The following is a 12,098-nucleotide window of genomic DNA, read 5'->3' as shown; positions in this document are numbered from 1 at the left end:
GCACCGAAGACGGCTGTGCTTGAGCACCGCGTGCAAAGGCACATGCTCACTTACGTCTCTGTCCACCTCCTGAGCTACCTACCGACCTGTCTGTCCCTTCCACCTACCTACCAGCCGTCTGCCCTCTTCATCTGTCTCCCTCCACCCATTTACCTGCCCTTATCCTGTCCGACACCCTCCCTCCGTCCCTCCCTAAGTGAAGAAGAACTGGAAATTCTGTCTGAAGTAACCTGCCCCCGCCCCCCCCCAGTGTCGGCCCCCACGCTGGCATCCTCCATGGAGTACCCTTGTTTGCATGGAGCTCTCTGTCCTGATGTGGGTGAGGGGCAGGGTAGAGGTGTAGGGAGGGTAGTCTAGCCCCCTCTGGTGGCCCCTGAGGATGTCCCCTTCCCCATGTCATCCCATCCCATCCTTTTTGGGACCCGCCACGGGGAGCGGGTGCTGTCCCGCCACTGGCCTCTGGGGGCGCCCTTGGCCCTCAGACGGGCTTGTCTAGTCCCTAGTCCCACCAGTCAGGTCATGGGGGTGCTGCCCCACCTCCCCTTATGGCCAGTGGCCAAAGCCCCCAACTTGTTCTTTTCTTTGAATGGAGCCCTGAAGGTGCCTCTCAGGGATGGTTCCCTGCAGTCACGGGCCTCCTGGCGCTCGCCCCCGTGCCCTGGGTGGGTGGGCTGAACCCTGGGTCTGTCTGATGGGGATGGGCTGCATGAGCCCTCGCTCTTCCCGGTCGGCCCAGCAGCCCACCTTGTCTTCCAGGCCCCAGGATGGACACAGGCCCTGAGGTCCTGGCTCTGCTCTTAGGTGGCTGGTATCCACGTAGCTGGCTCAGAGGGCATCTTACCCCAGCGTGGCCGGCCCCACCGGTGAGGCCGACACGGGGGCTTCCTTTCTGAGGGGCCTCAGGAGCCCAGACCTCTCCTTCCAGGGGTTGGCCCGGAGCAGCTGGCAGAGCTCCAGGCCACCATACCGCACGCTCGTCCCTGTTGGACCCTTCAGACTCCTCGCTACCCATGGTTGGGAAATACGCCCCGGGAGGAAGCTGCCCGGGGCCCTCTTGGCTGGCACTACAGACCTTGAAGGCGTATGTGAGGGCTGGCAGGCAGCCCCACACACTTGGCAGGGGGCTTGTGGCCCCAGGGCCTGCAGCTCTGCCCACCTCTTGGAAGCCTCTGGATTCGTGGGGTTGGAGAGTACAGGCTGAGGAGTGTGGCCCTGAGGGCCAGTGGGAGGCGGGTTTAGGGGGTGGGGGGCGGCGGGTGCTTGGGCCCACGCGGCGGGTGCCCCTCTGAGGTGGGCAGACGGAGAGGTGTCTGGTCCCTCCTTGCGTGGGTCCCTAACCGCTGTAGCCTCCGTGACCTCGTCCGCACGTGGGGTGGGGTCGGTGGTCTCTGAGGGCTCCGTGGGGGTGTCCCTGTTGCCGCCAGCGCCGCGTTTCTGGAAACCCAAGAGCGTGGTTGGAGTCCCAGGCAGACAGACGTTAGGCCTTTCCCAGGCCTTTCCCAGGCCGGGGCGGGTGTCGACCCTGACCTCAGGGCTTGCCGGTGCGTTGCCACGGCCTTCCCGGGCGCTCATCTGCACGCCTGGCGGCGGTGTGCCGGCCGGGCCGCGCGGAGGACGGGAGGAGAGGCACGTGCGGGCTCAGCGACCCGCGGCCAGCGGAGCCGGGGGCCCCGGGTGGCAGTGCCGCTTCTGGGTCTGCCACGCGGCCTGGCCCCTGGGCGCGGCGGATACCCGTCGGCACGTGTCTCACCCTCGTTCCCGCGCCTCCCTTTGGAATTCTGACTCATGACGTTGGGTCGTCCGCAGACGTTGGTGCTCCCCGGCGGGACCCTGGACCCTCGGCCGTCCCGTGCCCCCGGCAGCCCGGCTCGCTGCCCCCCTCTGCGGTCACCGTCTTGTTTCTCCCCTCCCCTCTTCTCTCTCCTTTTCTCCCTGAATGTTCACGCAGTCCCGTGTGAGGTACCGGTGGTGGCCAGCGATTCACCGCGGACGCAGGGGCTGGAGACCGTGCTGAGGTCGGGGGCCAGCGTGAGGCCTGGCGGGCTCCTGCTCGGGGTCTCAGGCCGAAGGCGAGGTTGGAGCGAGGCTGCCGTGACACGAGAGGCTCGGAGTCCCCTCTCCAGCTCACCGGTTGTTGGCAGAATTCAGGTCTTTGCGGCTGGAGGTCCGAGGTCCCGGTTTTCTTGCTGGCTGTCCGCCCGGATCAGTCTGAGCCTCTGAGGCCGTCCGCAGCTCCCGGGCCAGCCGGACAGACTCTCAGCTCGGAGGCCTCCGGCCACTCCTCTGCGTTCCCGCTGACCTGATTAGGACAGGCCCACCCACGCTGGGGCCGGGGGTGGGCCTCTCGGGGCTGACTGAGAATCCTGCCGCCACAGTCCCTGCGTCCAGGCTTTCTTTCTCCTGAGCCTCACACTTCAGAGCTTGGCCCCGTCCCTTTCCTGCCCTTGGAAAATTCCCTGCTCTGGGAGGTTTGCCAAAGAGTGAAAGGGTTAGAAAACACTGAAATGTGGGGGTGGGGCCGTTACGATTGACACAGCCAGAGATTGGCCCCAAGCTCCCTGGACGTCCAAAGTGCTCTGCCTCGCTCGGCAGTGCTGCTCATGTCCCCGGCCAGGGTCCGGGGGTTGTGGGGCCGGGCAACGTGGCGGGGGGGGGGGGGGGGGCGGCGTTCCGGGTCACCTCATCACCCCACCTCAATCCGCAGCCTGGCTCCCTGCCTCACCGTAGGTGTTTCCCTGTATACTTTCACCCTGCACGCCCCTTCCCCCCCTTCCCCCGGGAGCACCCTGAGGCCAGGGACAGGGTTGACTAGGCTTGAGGGCACCAGCCTGTCAGGAAGCGGTGAGGGCTCGTGAGCAGCGGGGCCCGGGCCTGTGTTGGGCACGGGGGACGAGCATGTGACCGAGGGCCCGTGGCTGGCCCCATCCCCTCCTGTGGCATGGTGGGTCAGCTTCTGGGCTGGCTCCTTTCCCGTTACGGACTTTGAGCTCAGCTTTCTGGGGACTGGATCCTGTCTCCCAGGCTAGAGGGCCAGGCCACTCCCAGGGGCCCGCGGCGGGGCTGCTGTGCTCCCCGGGCACCTGCGCCGTCTTGTCCTCACCCGCCCCGTGGGCTCCTGGCCTGTCGGGTGACCCCTCCGGCACACCCCAGGGCCCCGTGGCCTTCGTGGCGCTTGAGTGGCCTCGGCCTTGCCCCGGAGCCTGGTTGGGGACACTCCTGACAGCCCTCCTGTTGGAGAACAGAACATCCCGTTTCCCTGAAGGCTCTGGGTCTCCTGGACGTGGAGAAGTCATGGTCCCCGTCCCATCGTCCCTTGTCTCTCTGGAGGCCTGGTCCCTGCACAACCGCAGCTCCCTTCTTCCCTTCCCGGGGCGCCCTGCCCACCGGGCCAGGCCCCACGTCTCTCAGCTCCCAGTGCCCCGATCAGCCCCGCCCTGACATCTCCCGTCAGAGCCTCTGCTTTGTGCCTAAGCGGTGCCTCGTTCACGCTGACCCTGAACCCTCTCTCCCAGATCCCTCCCTGGCACGAAGCTGTTTCAGAGTTGGACGGGTCGGGCCCTGGGCTTTGGGGCTCCCTGAGTTTGTGTCGTGTGCGGGGGCTTCTGGGAGGGGAGGCAAGGCAGCCGTTCCCTTGCTGCCCAGCCACACGTCCAGACGGTCACTGCTTTCTTTCCAGCTTCTAATTATCGTAGTAAGTTCTGCCTTCATGTGAATCGATGACGTGCTTGAGTTTCAAAAGCGGGGACGTTTTGATTTGGGACCTTCACTAACTGAACTCAGACTCAGGCCGGCTTAAACGGGAGAGGGGCTCACTGGCCCTCGCCTCTGGGGCTTCTGGAAGTGGTGTTGCCTCAGGGGAGCTCACCATCGGTCAGTTCCCTTTTCTTGCCCATCCCTGCGTGACTGGTGTCCTTTAACCAGGTGGTGGCACCGGGGCTGCCCTCACCGTGCCCGCCGCCGCCGCGAGGCTCTGTGTTGCTGCCCCCCCTCCCCCAAGAGCTTCTAGGGCTGCGACCCGGCAAATGGGGGCCGCTGGGTAGGGCGATGCAGGTCGTCCACTCTGGTCTCCCGGACCTGGGGTGTCGGAGCAGGAAGCAAGGTCTTTCTTGTGTCCCAGAGTGAGCTGACAAGATGGAGTGGCGAGCTCGGTGGCATCCATCAGAAGCGTGACTCGTGTCTGTCTGCACCGTGCTGAGAGGCTCCAGCCCCAGGACTCACGTAGGCCTTCTGGTCCGCACAGGCGCCTTTATGTGTCTGTGAAGGCTCTGGAGGCTGGCGTTCCCTGGGGCCCCTGAGGAGCCCTGCGGTCTGCCGGAGGCCGGCTTCGGGTCGGGACCGGAGCCCCCACACCCCTGCCCAGTTCCGGATGCTGTGGGAGGGCCCTGCTCTCCCTGTGAGCTGCGGCCCCCCCACGGCCCCCACGCGTGCCTGCAGCAGGTCCGTCAGTCATCGATGCGGCTCTGGGACGCTGAGCCTGAGGCTGGGGTTCTCCAGGTGGCCGATGGCGCTGCCCCCGCAAGGTGGAGGGGGCACAGGAGGGCAGCACAGGGCAGCGGGGTCGTGGGCTCGTGCGGCTGGGCCATAGAGCCAGGCCTGTCCCGAGGTTGGGTTCCGCCGTCCGGACGGGGTCCCCCCAGCCCTCCCTGCAGCCGGTCACCGGCCGTGCGGTGGAGCTGCGACCTCGGTGAGAATGTTCAAGGCGTGTGGTGGTGTCTTTGTGTCCGTGTCTGGAACAGGGTGGGGGCCCCAGAGGCAGGACCGGCCGCCCTATCCGCGGGGCCCCTCCGTAAAATCGTTAGGGAATTTGGGCTGGCAACGGCAGGACGTCAGCCTGGGCGCGGGTGCCCGCAAGGGCCGCGAAGCCGGCCGCACCCGTCGGGGGTTCGCCTCGGCTGTGCCGTGGGGACTCCCGGGGTGGAGCCCCCATCTGTGACTCCGCTCAGCGTCGTATTTGGGAACACTGGGCAGCGTCCGTGTGCGCCGGGCAGAAGAGGGGGTGGGTCTGCTCCGTTCTAAAGCGCCCCCGTGGCCCTGTGTCCCGGAGCGAAGGAGGCAGGAGAGGAAATGTCACCGGGACCCAGCTCCACGTCAGGTCAGGATAGGAGGGAAGAGGTGGGGCAAACATGAGCGCGAGCCCTCTCCGGATGGGCTGCTCCCCACCGTGTGCTCTGTCCCCAGTGTTCTTGTCACGCACGCCCGTGATCAGGTCCCACGTGGATGCTTGGCCCGGAGTGTGGTGTTAGTGCCGCGTGGGGTCCCGCTGCGCGGATTCTTGCCGACACTCGGCACGCGGTGAGGAGCGTCGTGGGGACACAGGCTGCGGCGGAGCGATGTGGTCGGGCGTGCGTGTCTCGTGACGCGGCGAGGAAGCACGGGACTGTGGGCCGGTGGGCGGTGCTGGGGATCCCGTTCATTCTTTGGAAAATGGCTGAGGGGTGAGAGCCCCACGCCGCCCCTGCCCTTCCAGATGCTCCCGGACCCGTCCCTGCCAGGGGTGGTCCGGACTCGATGAGGGCGAGTTTCTGTAGAGAAAAAGTGAATCCGTCGTGCGACCCTGACTGAGTCGGGTCCAGGGGACGAAGACCAGCGGGTGTCACCTCCCAGAACCGGGAAACCAGCAGGTGAGTGAGCCTCCGGTGGGAGAACGCCCCCCGGCCTCTGAGGACCTCCCAGCGGAGAGGAGGACAGAAGGAGAGTCTGAGCTGGATTGAGCCCGTGGAGCTGATACCGGTTCACAGACACTGGGGACAGAAGGACACGTCATCCGACACGGGGGGGGGGGGGGGCGCAGCGTCCTTCGGTCTGGGGAACCGCCCCAGGACAGGCAACCTGGTTCGGCAGAGAAACTGTGAGAAGGGAACGGGGTGGTGGGGAGACCCCCGCCAGCCTCCGTCTGGGGACTGACCTTGTCATTCCAGTAAACAGACTGGGAAAGCGCAGATGTGGCCGGAGCAGCAGGGACGAGTGGCGGTCCGGGCGTGTGACGGTGTTGATGCCCGATGGCTGCTGACGGGCGCGCAGAGGCCGCGGCGTGTCGAGGGGGCCCGGCCGCTGGCTCTGAGCTGGACGGTTTGCCCTCTAGGCTCCAGGATCCGAGCGGTCAGCACGGAGCCCGACGCGGGGCTCGAACTCAGGAACCGTGAGATCGTGACCCGAGCTGAAGTCGGACGCTTAACCGACTGAGCCACTCAGGTGCCCCGGAGATGATATGTTTAAAAAGCCACGTGTGGTGCGTATGTGTGTGTGTGTATCTGTGTGGCATGAGTGTGTGCGTGTGCAAGTGTGCACGTGTGTGTGCAGGATGGCCGGCCACCCTGCGCGTGCCCGCCCGACGGTCTCGGTGGCAGGTGGCGGCCAGTTGGCCCCACCTGTCACGGCAGCACACGGACGGTCTGCCGTGGTGAATGTGGCCTGCCCTCTCTCCTGTGACACTCGCTGTCCCCTTGCCCGGCGTCTGCCCCGTCCCCTCCCAGAGTGCGGATGCCCCGGAGCCTCCAGGACGGCGGACCTGGCTGCTGCCCTGCCGGGACGCCGTGCTGGTGACACGAGGGCGGGCCTCGGCGAGGTCCACGCGGCGCCTGCTGTGTTTCAAGTGAAGCGGAGCCTCCTTCACGTGCACGGGAGCTGCTGGCGTCCCCAAGTCTCCCCTCGGTGCCGTCTGTCCCCCCCCCCCCCAGTCGCTCGGGAGCCTGAGGTGGATTCGTCTCCCAGGGGGCACGCGTTGGACACGACGTCCCGCAGCCACCGTGACCCAGCGGGAGGGGGAGATGTGCGGCCTGGGTGTCCCTCAGACCCGGGCGGTAGCCACCGACTGTGCCCTGGGCTTCCCCGGGGGTGGCCCTAAAATCACCCAGCTCCCGTCGGGGTGGATGTGGTGGGGGGGACGCAGAGGCCGCCGCCTGCTGGTCCCCTGGGGCCTGTAGTACGTGGGGCTCCGGCCCGGCACCCAGACCAAAGCCCCAGGGAGACGCGTGATAGGCAGCTGACATTCAGCTGGAGTCGGCACAAACCGGTGAGATGTGTAAGAGTTCTGGAAAGGGGCCCCACGTGACAGGGCTCCCACTCACGCCCGGCCGCCGCAGAAGGGCCTGGAAGCCCTGGCGGGGCGGGGGCGGGCCGGGAGGGACTGAGGCCTCCGGCGGGGTGGCGTGTCCGGCTGGGGTGACGGAGGCTCTTCAGGCATCTCCTTGAGAACGCGAGGAAGCCGGAGCAAAGGCGCCCTCCCTCCGGCGGGCAGCGCGGCGTCTTGGGGCCTGGCCGTCGGGACTGTAAACACCCGAGCCTCTCGGGGTCTCCCTCAGGCCCCCCCGAGACGAGCACGATGTGGGTCGTCTTTTTCAGTTGAGGCAGAAGTCACACGATAGCTGATGAAAGCGACGAGAGTACACAGCCGAGGGGCATTGGGTGCGCCCACCGTGTTGCCCGACCGCCACCCCTACCTCCTTCCAGAACGTTCTCAGTGCTTTCTCTGCTGCTTTTCTTCACGACCTCGTGTGAGATTCTGTCCACACCTCGCGGTCGCGTCCGCGGTGCCACGCCTGGCGCTCTGACGTGCCGCGCACTAAGTTCCCTCTCTCCTGTCCGTGTGGGGGGTCTTTCGTCGGGGGCGGGGGGCTGTTCCATTCCCGGCCAGACCTGTGGGAGGCGCTGTACGGACTCACCACGGAGGCCCCGTGGCCAGGAGACTCCTGCCTGGAGGGTGTGCCAGTGCCCTGCCCCTGCCACCGTGCCTCCTGCGTAACTCAGGGACTTTATCACGGAAGCCGAAAGCATCTCAAAGCCGTGTCCCCGACACGCGGCTTGAGTGGCTCCTGAGCCTCGGCCGGCCCGGGTTCACCCTGTCACTCCTGGTCACTTGGAATGGGTGCCATCCTTTGTGGGCCCTGGTGCCAGAAGTCCCTCTCCTGCTGTCTCCCCACTCTGCTCCTCGTCCCTCGAGTCACCCTGGGCTGCGTGATCTGGCAGCGGCTCCCTCATCTCTGCCGTCGTGGGGGCCGCCGTCCCTGGAGCATCTCTAGAGCCTTTGGGCCTTGGAGTCTCCAGGGCGTTCTCTTCCCTGCTTACAAAAAATAGGCACAAAGGGGAGGCGCTCCTGCACGAGGACACGCGTGCTGTGAGATGGGGGGGGCAGGAGGCGGATGGCGTGCATGGCTGAGTCGCTTCTGTCCACTCCTGTGGTCCAGTGGCTCTCCCCAGAGCTGGGAGTGGGGAGCCACTGCGAGCCCTGCGTGGTGTCCTCAATAGGTTCCCGTTGCTCTCAGGGTCTGAACGTCCCACTGCACTGGAAAGGTTTGGGTTCGAGAAGCAGAGGTCCGTGTAAAAATTGGGCACGTGCCAGGGGCACCTCCTTGCACGAGAGCCCGGAGACGGCGTCCTGGGTTGCCGAACCGCCCCGGGCCTGCGGGCGCAGGCTCGGCTCCAAAGACCACTTTCTCCAGCCTCCGAGGGAGGAGGGCGGGAGGGAGGCTCCCCAGCACCGACGCCCAGCCCTTCCTTCCTGGGCCAGAGAGGCACAGCCAGCCCCAGGCGGCCTTGTCAGCAGCCATCAGGCCCCGTGGACACTTACGATGACTCGGCTGTGGATTACGGAAACGTGCCCAGCAGGCAGCCCTGGAACCCTGATGGGGAGGCACCCAGTGCCCCTTGGCCTCGTGTCACCCGTTCCTAAGGTTGCTGACCCATAGCAGGTCAGGGGGCAAGGCAGGGAAGGGCTGGTGGCCGCCAGTGGGAGGACGAGCGGAGCTGAGTCCCCCAAAGCCAGACCCGTCTCACAGGATCCTGGCTTCTGTGTGGAAATGCAGGCCTTGGGCAGGGCCCGTTTGCCAAATGCAGGGCGCCCGTTTGCCAAAACCAGTAGCAAGAACAAAAGACGGGAGGGGGGTGGGGCAGAGCAGCCTGGGGCCCCCCCGGGAGCCCGCCCTGCTCCCTGGGGCCTCGGGCCTGGGTGGGGGGGTGCATGAGTGTCTGGTCTGGCCTTCCTCCCCCACCCCCGCCCCACTGGCCTTTTGGAAGCGGGCTGCCCACCTGTGCCCCCACGGTCCCTCTCCCCCTCCCGGCTCCAGGATGAGCTAGCCACCCTCCCGGAGGACACCTCGCTCCCCAGGGGCAACCTCTAAGCTCAGGCTTTTCCTTTTGTGCCTTCCTGGCCAGCACGAGCCCGACCTCCGCCTCCTGCTGGTGGGCGGATCCCGAGTCTCCTCCTCCCGTGGGCCCATGCAAGATGGTGTCCCCGAGGGCCGTCCTGCGTACCTCTCCAAAGGCCCCCCCGGGGGTCGGGACCCCCACAGTCCGACTCAGACTCTGGCTTCCTCCCACCTTGCCGCCTCCTGGCCCCTCCCCCGTCGGGAGTCCTCAGAAGCCCCTCTCAGGAGCCCCCTCATCCCGCCAGGAGAGACCACTCGAGTTTGACGTCCTTATGTCTGTGGTGACTGCACTGACCCCGGCGCATCCTACAAGTGACTTAAGGGTGAGGCAGAGCTCGGGCCCAGGCGGGGGAGCTGCTGGAGCGGCCAGGCCCCTGAGGAGCTTTGCCGCGTGGTCACGCGGGGTGGGAGTAGGGGGGGCTGGCCTGGGGGGTCCAGGGAGCCGGGCCGTCTCCCCTCCTGCCGCACAGGGATCGGCAGCGGCACCCGCCTCAGGTTGTTTGAGGATTCGATACATTAATACGAGCAAAGTGGCGAGAAGCGTGTGGGCGCAGAGCAGCTGTGGGCGGCATGATGTTTGTGGGTTGTTCCGGCCTGCTGGTGCCGAATGGAGGCCGATCTCCAGGCTTGGGGGGGATGTCGGCGGGTGGGCACGGAGTCAGCGAGGTGGGAGCCGAGGGGAAGGTCGGGAAAGCTTTCTAGAGCCGCGTGAGAGGGACGGCCCGCCTCCCCTGGCCGCCGGTTGGCAGGGAGGAGGGTCGCGCCCGCCCTTCGGGAAATGCAGCGGAGCAGTTTATTTAAAGGAAGGTACGTTTTTGGGAGAGGCCTTGAAAGCACACTCATCGCTTAAGAGAAAAGAGGCAGTTTCATTGCAAACCCGCCAGAGACACGAAGTCCATTAGCAAACGTTTCAGCCCGTTGTATCCTTCAGCCTCCTGAACCTTAAAGGCAGTATTGCAATAGCGATTTGTGGCTCTTAAATAGTCCGCCATAAATAGTGCGGCAGACTGAGCTGCAAGCAGCAAGGAGCCTGGACGGTGCCTGGAATGGCAATCACCTGGCACGGTCAATCCGGCAGAGGGTTGATTGCCGAAAGGGACAGGAAGGAGCAGAGCCCTCTGTCCCTCGGTCGTCCAGCCTCCCGGCTGCAGTGGCCAAACCGGTGTAGGTGGTTCCACGGGCCCCCTGTGCTCTCTAAACCCTCCCTGGCCTTGGGCCATTTCAGGGGGCCTAGTTCTGACCCCAGCCGCCCGGCCCTCCCCGCTGCCCAAGGAGCCACGTGGCTGGCATGTGGCCCTCGTCCAGCCCTGTGCCAGGGCACAGCCACCCTACAGCGTGGGAGCTTCCCGGAGACACCCCGAATGTCGTTCGCACACTGCAGCCGTGGGCAGTGTCAGGGTGTGGACAGTGCAGGGGGGCTGCGCCCGTGGAGGTGACAGTCCAGGTGGGGGAGGAGACACTGTCTCTCTCTCTCTCTCTCTCTCTCTCTCTCTCTCTCTCTCTCTCACACACACACACACACACACACACACACACACACACACACACGGAGGTGGAGCCCCCGTGGGATCAGTGCTGTCCAGAGCAGAGGCCTGGCGTTGGGGGCGTCTCGTCGACTCCACCCCATCTGGGACTCTGGCTTCTTCCAGTTCCTGCCCCCGTGGCTTTGACCTGGATTCAGAAATCTGCTGTGGCTGAGTGAGGGCCTCTCCCCGTGCTGCCGTGCGCTGTGACGGCGAGCGGGGAGCTCCCAGGAAGCTGCTGCTGGGTGCACCCGCGTGCGTGTGTGCACGTGTGCACGTGTCGGGGGATGCCCGCAGCGAATGGCCGTAGGTATCCAGGGAAAGGCCCTGCCGCACAGGTGACAGGAGGGCCTCACCCGCTGCAGAGGTGGGGGGGCCCTGGCCCATCCTCCACCCTTGCTCCGGGGATCAAGCTGCTGTTCACCTTGAAAATAAAACTGTCCAGTCTTACAGCGATGGGTTTCTTTGGTAATAGTAGGGGATCACAACCCAGAACGATTAGGTCATGGCAGAACCCTAGTCCAGTCGGAGAACAAGGCCAAGGAGGCTCTTCTGCAGAGGAAAGTGGGGCCATGAGGGCTGTTGTCAACGCAAAGTCCCCTGGAGAAAACTGGGGGCCGGAAGCAGAGTGGCCTCTCACTGGCTCTGTTGGGACAGTCTCTCACTGGCTGGGCTGTGATTGTCCCTCACTGTCTGGGCTGTGACTGCCTCTCACCAGCTGGGCTGCTGCTAGGGGAAGAGAAAACCTTCCCTCTTTCTTAAAAAAAATTTTTTTTAAACGTCTGTTTATTTTTGAGAGAGAAAGAGAGAGAGGCAGAGCATGAGCAGGGGAGGGGCAGAGAGAGAGGGAGACACAGAACAAGAAGCAGGCTCCAGGCTCCGAGCTGTCAGCACGGGGCCCGACGCGGGACTCGAACTCACGGACCGCGAGATCGTGACCTGAGCCGAAGCCATACGCTCAACCGACTGAGCCACCCAGGCGCCCCCCAAACCTTCCCTCTTTCTGCTGGGGTGATACAGTAGCTAAAACAGTAGCTGCCTTTGTCGTCAGGTGCGCCGATAAAGATAGCGCTGGGATGTGCGAGCACCCCCGTGGCCCCCAGACTCCGTTCTAAATGCGGTTTCCCCATATTGATGGTGATGGTGCCCAGGACAAGGACCAGGGTGGGGTGAGTGAGAAGAGACAGCCAGGCCAGTGCCTTTATTTAAAATTTTGTTATTTTCGTTTACCGGTTTTTTTGACATCTATTCGATTCACTAAAATATTGAAATAAAGTTATTGTTCATCTAAACCGCTGAGTTTTTGGCACCACCTTAAATTTTTCGTTTAGGTGAGAAAGGCCCTCCCGCCCAGCCGTGCCCTGCCTGCAGGGTTCCCCCGGGTTCCCCAGGCCAGCCCGCCCTGGATATGGCAGTGCCCGTGGGCTTTGGG

Source organism: Felis catus, chromosome C2 (assembly GCF_018350175.1).
Source record: "Felis catus isolate Fca126 chromosome C2, F.catus_Fca126_mat1.0, whole genome shotgun sequence".
NCBI classification, from domain to species: Eukaryota; Metazoa; Chordata; class Mammalia; order Carnivora; family Felidae; genus Felis; species Felis catus.
Note: the sequence above shows the minus strand (reverse complement) of the source record.